The sequence below is a fragment of the Salmo trutta genome, chromosome 2, assembly GCF_901001165.1.
Source record: "Salmo trutta chromosome 2, fSalTru1.1, whole genome shotgun sequence".
NCBI classification, from domain to species: domain Eukaryota; kingdom Metazoa; phylum Chordata; class Actinopteri; order Salmoniformes; family Salmonidae; genus Salmo; species Salmo trutta.
The window spans coordinates 14,535,353-14,543,762 of NC_042958.1; positions in this window are offsets into that span (position 1 = coordinate 14,535,353).

The following is an 8,410-nucleotide window of genomic DNA, read 5'->3' on the forward strand; positions in this document are numbered from 1 at the left end:
TGATCTTTGGTGTGTGGCCTGGCCTCCGTTGAGCACTACCTCTGATGCTGTCAGCGCAGTCAGCTACTGCTTTATTTATCTGGTTTTCATTTACATCAACCTCACGTCCCGTTTTTTCATATTCTTCACACTCGATCCAAGTATCTGATGTAGGATGGGGATGTGATTGTCTAATACATTTTATGAGATGTGCCTGCTGGTTTTATTCATTGTTTTCCAAATGCAAACACACACACACACACACACACGCACACAGACGTGTACGTAACAATAACTACACTGGTATACACCCGTGGAGAATGACTCACTGTTGGGGCACGTCCATGTGGGATACTCTATCTGGTGCCTTATGTATGCATTCATACGTTCCCTATGTGCATACCACAGGCGGCTGGTGGCATCTTAATTGGGGAGGATGGGCTCATAATAATGTCTTGAATAGAATGTATGGAATGGTATCAACAACATGGTATCTATGTGTTTGTTACCATTCTATTCCAGCCATTACAGTGCCTTCAGAAAGTATTCACACCCCTTGACTTTTTCCACATTTTGTTGTCTTACAGCCTGAATTTACAATTGATAAAATTTAGATTTTTTGCGCTCACTGGCCTACACACAATACCCCATAATGTCAAAGTGGAATTACGTTGATTTTTTTGTTTGTTACAAATTAATAAAAAAAATGAAAAGCTGAAATTTTTAGAAAAAAGTATTCAAACTTTTTGTTATGGCCTAAATAAGTTAAGGAGTAAAAATGTGCTTAACAAGTCACATGAAAAGTTGCATGGACTCACTCTGTGTGCAATAATAGTGTTTAACATGATTTTTGAATGACTACCTCATCTCTGTACCCCACATATACAATTATCTGTAAGGTCCCTCAGTCGAGCAGTGAATTTCAAGCAAAGATTCAACCACAAAGACCAGGGATGGTTTCCAATGCCTCACAAAAAAGGGTTGAAAAAACAGACATTGAATATCCCTTTGGATGGCGTATCAATACACCCAGTCACTACAAAGATACAGGCGTCCTTCCTAACTCAGTTGCCAGAGAGGAAGGAAACCACTCAGGGATTTCACCATGAGGCCAACGGTGACTTTAAAACAGTTAGAGTTTAATGGCTGTGATAGGAGAAAACTGAGGATGGATCAACAACTTTGTAGTTCCTCCACAATACTAACTTAAATGACAGAGTGAAACAGAAGCCTGTACAGAATAAAATATTCTAAAACATGCATCCTGTTTTCAACAAGGCAAAGCAATTCACTTTTTGTCCTGAATACAAAGTGTTGTATTTGGGGCAAATCAAATAGAACACATTACTGAGTACCACTCTCCATATTTTGAAGCATAGTGGTGGCTGCATCATGTTATTGGTATGCTTGTAATCATTAAGGAGTAAGGGGTTTTTCAGGATAAAAATAAACGCAATGGAGCTAAGCACAGGCAAAATCCTAGAGGAAAACCTGGTTCAGTCTGCTTTCCACCAGACACTGGGAGATTAATGAATCTTTTAGGCCAAATCTACACTGGAGTTGCTTAAAACCTGTTGGGGCTAGGGGGCAGTATTTGTACGGCCGGATAAAAAACGTACCCGATTTAAACTGGTTACTACTCTTGCCCAGAAACGAGAATTAGTAGATTTGGATAGAACACACTCTAAAGTTTCTAAAACTGTTTGAATGGTGTCTGTGAGTATAACAGAACTCATATGGCAGGCCAAAACCTGAGAAGATTCCATACAGGAAGTGCCCTGTCTGACAATTTCTTCTCCTTCTGTGGCATCTCTATCAAAAATACAGCATCTCTGCTGTAACGTGACATTTTCTAAGGCTTCCATTGGCTCTCAGAAGGCGCCAGAACGTGGAATGACGTCTCTCCTGTCTCTGGGCGAAAAACAGCAGGAGATTTTGTGAGTGGTCAGGCTGGGAACAGTAACACTTGAGATGCGCGTTCATGTGAATTCTCAATTTTTTTCTTTCAGCCTTTGAATGAATACAACGTCGCCCGGTTGGAATATTATTGCTATTTTACGAGAAAAATAGCATAAAAATTGATTTTAAACAGCGTTTGACATGCTTCGAAGTACGGTAATGGAATATTTTGAAATTTTTTGTTGCGCGTCACCCTTCGGATAGTGACCTGAACGCACAAACAAAACGGAGGTATTTGAATATAACTATGGATTATTTGGAACCAAAACAACATTTGTTGTTGAAGTAGAAGTCCTGGGAGTGCATTCTGATGAAGAACAGCAAAGGTAATCCAATTTTTCTTATAGTAAATCTGAGTTTGGTGAGGGCCAAACTTGGTGGGTGTCAAATTAGCTAGCCGTGATGGCCGGGCTATGTACTCAGAATATTGCAAAATGTGCTTTCGCCGAAAAGCTATTTTAAAATCTGACACCGCGATTGCATAAAGGAGTTCTGTATCTATAATTCTTAAAATAATTGCTATGTATTTTGTGAACGTTAATTGTGAGTAATTTAGTAAATTCACCGGAAGTTTTCGGTGGGTATGCTAGTTCTGAACATCACATGCTAATGTAAAAAGCTGTTTTTTGATATAAATATGAACTTGATTGAACAAAACATGCATGTATTGTATAACATAATGTCCTAGGAGTGTCATCTGATGAAGATCATCAAAGGTTAGTGCTGCATTTAGCTGGGGTTTTGGTTTTTGTGACATATATGCTTGCTTTGAAAATGGCTGTGTGATTATTTTTGGCAGGGTACTCTCCTGACATAATCTAATGTTTTGCTTTCGCTGTAAAGCCTTTTTGAAATCGGACAATGTGGTTAGATTAACGAGAGTCTTGTCTTTAAAATGGTGTAAAATATTAATATGTTTGAGAAATTGAAGTTATAGCATTTTTGAGGTATTTGTATTTCGCGCCACGCGATTCCACTGGCTGTTGACAAACGTCCCACCTTGCCCAGGGAGGTTAACAAGAAGACATGGAATGTTCCTGAGTTCTCGAGTTACAGTTTTAATCTATGGCAAGACTTAAATGGTTGTCTAGCAATGATCAACTACCAATTAGACAAGAGCTTGAAGAAATGTAAAAAGATTAATGGGCAAATACTGTACAATCCAGCTCTTAGAGACTTATGCAGAAAGACTCACAGCTGTAATCACTGCCAAAGGTGATTCTAATGTGTTGACTTATGGGTGGGAATACTTATGTTAATTAGATATTTCTGTATTTCATTTTCACAACCTTTGCGACATTTGAAAAAAACATGTTTTCACTTTCTCATTATGGGGTATTGTGTGTAGATGGGTGAGAAAAAATATAAATTTAATCCATTGTGAATTCAGGTTGTAACAACAAAATGTGGAATAAGCCAAGGGGTATGAACACTTTCTAAAGGCACTGTATTATTAGCCTATCCTCCTCTCACCAGTCTCCTGTGATGCATACAAATGCGCTGGTTTTGGCTGTCGGTTGTTCTGTTCCCCAGAGTTTTGGTTGAGGTTACCTGGATGGTTTTAGTTTTCAGCTCCATTGCAGCTCCTGCCGAGAACATAAAGATATGGCAGCCAGTCAGCGGTTTGGGATGGAGAGAATACCAGAGCCTTTTGAAGGATTGTGACTAATTGAATGTGCTGGACTGCGAATGTGCGTATGGATGTGTGGGGTGGGTGGATTTATTGTGAGAGCATTGGTGTGTGTGTGTGTGTGTGTGTGTGTGTGTGTGTGTGTGTGTGTGTGTGTGTGTGTGTGTGTGTGTGTGTGTGTGTGTGTGTGCGTGTGTGCGTGTGCGTGTGTGTGAATGTCACAGAATTTTGTGTGAGTGAGCATTTATGCAGGTGGGCACATGTGTCACAGTGTGAGTTTGAGTTATAGTGTGAATGTGTGTGTGTGTGTGCTCAGGTGTCTTGTGTAAGATTTTAGTGTGTGTGTGTGTGCCTCGCTATGGGATTGGTAATGTGATTGAGTGTGATTGACGGCGGGCAGTATTTACATTTAAAAGGGGTTCGTGAGGGACACACGCAGCAGGTGGGACCCACAGCTCGTTTGAACTAATTACACCGACAGAGCGACTCCAGCGGATCATTAAAAGTTTCCTCCGCTCTCCACAACTTTCGCTTGTGAGGTCTCACACATCGGTTTTGGACTTCACATGCCAGCCAGATTGCTATCTACTTCAGTGGCAGCAGCACGCTGCTGAGAAAAATGGGCCCTCTTCTTTAACCTCTGTTTGACAGAGCTAGGAAGGTTGTGTGTAATAAGGATTAAAGCCATGGAGGTTTCAGTTACACAAGGCGCTGTTTTATAGTTAGGCCATTTCAAAATAAAGCCATTACAAGGGCTTCTAAGTGCCTATGATGTTGAGCAGAACTGGTGTTGTCAGACTGACACTGAGGAAGTGCCTGACAGCTGGCAGACAACAGTTTCCTAGTAGCACTACGTACCACCAAGTCAACTTGTGTATCTGATGATTTCACATAGTGTCATTATGGTCAGTCAGGGTTTTCTTCATCTCAGAAAAACCATATTCAATCAATACACTGAGTTAAACTGCCAGTTTTCATAACCAGAACTAATTTCACCCAATGGGAACTGAGCAGGACATCTCTAACTGACGTGGCAACTGTTTCCCAAGGTATCTCCCTGACGACCTGACCCCTACCATCCCCATGGTAACACCTGACCGTTGGCAGTTAGTAAATGGCTGTTGAGCTGTAGCCGTGACAGTCCTGGGTGTTTTAACTGGCCTGAATGATGGATGAAGAGGGAAGAGACTCAGGGGCCAGTTGTCATGATTACTCCACTGATAGGGCTCAGGGTTCATTTAGCCATGTAGAATGGTCACGAAGCATAACTCTGAATCCACAGGGATCCTCTGCTGCCCATCTCTGCCTATGGGATCAGTGTACCTCCCCACCGTTAATGTTTTATCACGGGAGCTCTGGCTTTCAGAATTAAAATGGATAAGTTTTGAGCGATATGTTGAAAGGTTGTAAGACATTACCACTCAAAGAGCTCTGGGTTAATGCATCCCAAGGCCCTTTGCACTCGCCTACTGCAGAAGTAGATCCACATAGGACTTGATGGGAAATCTCCATTGGCCAACCTGTTCTTTTGTGCTCCAGACAGCAAGGTGTAGTCTGCCTCTCACTGGATATGGTAAAAATACATTACTGCTGGATATGGTAAAAATACATTACTGCTGGATATGGTAAAAATACATTACTACTGGATATGGTAAAAATACATTACTGCTGGATATGGTAAAAATACATTACTACTGGATATGGTAAAAATAAATTACTGCTGGAGACAAGTTCTACCAATTCTAGTACTAAGATTCCCTATAGTGGAGAGGGGCAGGGAAGGGAGTGCTGTACATCTGGCCCTACTCATTGGAATTTCATTGTTTGAATGTAGGCTGTATGTATAACAGTACTATGTTGCTATGGTTACTTGGTCAGGCCCTCGCCTCCAGGTCTTGGCATTCCGCGGCCTCAGATGTCACAGGAAGAAGTATGAAAGGTCAAAGTGTCTTCTGTTGCAGGAGCCAATGAAAAGGTCTCATAGGTCGTAAACTTTTTCCTAAGCAGCTCACTGTCATCCAGCAGCTCATGTCTGGGTTGGATGGAGAAGTGATATGATAGGAGGGAAGAGCATAAATAGTATTGTGGAGGGAAGTTATGTGCTTTGACAAATGATTAAGATGCCTTTAATGGTCCAACCGAAATATGACTTCCGCTTTTAACCCAACCCCTCCGAAAGACACACATACAGTGTACAGGTTTTTTTGAGAGGTGCTGCCACATTGGGCGCCCAGTGTTGTGTGGGATTAAGTACCTTGCTCAAAGGTACAGCAGCAGGAAATGGCATCTAGGATGTGATACCAGCAACCCTCTGGTTGCCAACTCACTTCTCAACAGTTGGACCTGGGATTCAAACGGTTGCCAGCTCGCCTCTCTAATCACTAGGCAACCTGCCGCCCCAATAGTTATTAGCTACAGGAGTTCCACCCTGAGCCATCTGGAGACTTGTTACCCCATTGAGCATTAGGCATGATCTATAGGAGCCTAAATGACCACTCATATCCCCCAAGTAATTCATCACGTGAGCCATAGAGATCCTACATGTAAGTGTAAGACATGAGCACACTCCTGAGAACCACTTTAGTTCTGTTGCACAATGATTGGTAATTCATGCATAATGAGGGCTTCACACGAGAGTGTCATGTATAGCCTACATATGTTCCAGGACCCACTGTGGATGTCGTGTGTTTACGTCATAGGCTCGGCAGGCAGGGGGATTAACATGTTGTCTGTGTGATGATGATGCTCATGATGAGGCTTATATAAAACAGGACTAATTACTTCTGATTACCATGTTCGTAGTTAATGAGCTTCCAATCCCCATGGAAACCAGCGTGACATAAAAGTTCTGGCCTGGGTTTTCTAAAAGCATTGTAGCACTAAGGTCATCTTAATTCCAATTAAACTAAATGGAGAAAATATTTGATCATCTTTCCCTTGATTCAAACTAGGTTATTTAGTCTACCCTTTACTAAACTACTGTAAACTTAGGCAGCATATGACTTATTCATATTATTTCATATGTAGCCTATCAAATTATAATTATAGTGTCCCTGTGTGTCACAACTTCTGCCGAAGTCGATGCCCCTCCTTGATCCATTTTTCATTTTCTATTGGTTTTGTCTTGTCTTCCTACACAAGTGATTCCAATCCCATTCATTACATGTTGTGTATTTAACCCTCTGTTTCCCCTCATGTCCTTGTCAGAGATTATTTGTTGTTATGTGCTCGTGTTGTTGGATTGGTGCGCGACAGGTTATTGTACCCATGTTTATTTTATTATGCACTTTGGTTTTGGAGTTTGTTTTTACTTTTTTAAACTACTCCAGTTCCACCAAGTTTGTTTCTCCTGCGCCTGACTTCCCTGCCACCTACACAGACGATGTGACAGAATCTCTGACCCTAATATGAAGTCAGCAGGAGAAGGTACCTCAGACATGGGAGGTGGAGGAGCGCGCCCAGGAGCATGCGGAGAAGCTTCACCATCTGTGCGCCGCCATGGATCGCGTTGTCCAGAATATGGACCGCTGGGAGAGACAGGGAGCTCTTCCAGTGCCTCCACCAGCCCAACCGGGGTCTATCCTGAGTGCCCCTTTTCCGCCTGAACCCAGTGGGATCCGTCTCTCCATGCCACAGGGGTACGACGGAAGTGCTGCCAACTGCCAGGGTTTCCTCCTCCAATTAAACCTTTATCTGGCCACGGTCCACCAAGCTCCATCGGACTGTGAGAAGGGTTTTGCCCTCGTCTCGTGCCTCACCGGGAGAGCCCTGGAGTGGGCCAGCGCCGTGTGTGGAGGAGGAGATGTGGCGTTGGACCATTTTGAAGAGTTCACCCGCCGTTTTCAGGCAGTCTTCGACCACCCACCCGAGGGCAGAGCGGTGGGTGAGCGCCTCTACCATCTGAGGCAGGAGACAAGGAGCGTCCAGGAGTTTGCCCTGGAGTTTAGGACCCTGGCAGCCGGCGTGGGATGGAACCACAGGGCCTTGATCGACCATTACCGCTGCAGTCTGCGCGAGGACGTCCATCGGGAGCTGGTCTGCAGACACCACCCTCACCTTCGACCAGCTGGTGGATCTGTCCATCCGGCTGGACAACCTGCTGGCTGCTCGCGGACGTCCAGATCGGGGTCTGGTGGTTCCATCCTCCCACACCCCCTCTCCAATACCCATGAAGCTGGGAGGGGCGGTGCGCAGGGAGACCGGAGGGGGTTCCCGCTCGTGCACCATCTGTGGCCGCAGAGGTCACACTGCTGGTCGGTGCTGGGTTGGTTCCTCTGGGAATCGAGGCAGCAGGCAGGGCGCTCTGGCGTCACCCCAGGTGAGCTGGCACCAGTCTCACCCAGAGCCCTCTGTTGCACATATATTTGTCAGTCACTTTTCCTGAATTTTCCCCGCGTTCCCAGCATAAGGCGCTAGTAGATTCAGGTGCGGCTGGGAATTTCATTGATAAAGCGTTTGCTCATAGTTTAGGGACCCCCATTGTACCCGTGGATGTGCCTTTCCCCGTTCACGCCTTAGGTAGGTGACCATTAGGGTCAGCATTTATCAGGGAGGCCACCGCTCCTTTGAGTATGGTGACGCAGGGGGGTCACACGGAAAAGATTAGTCTTTTCCTTATTGACTCTCCTGCGTATCCCGTGGTGCTGGGCCTACCCTGGTTAACTTGTCATAACCCCACCCTTTCTTGGCCAAAGAGGGCTCTCACGGGGTGGTCGCGAGAGTGCTCAGGTAGGTGTTTAGGAGTTTCCGTTGGTGCTACTACGGTGGAAAGTCCAGACCAGGTCTCCACCGTGCGCATTCCCCCCGAATATGCCGATTTGGCTCTCGCCTTCTGCAAAAAGA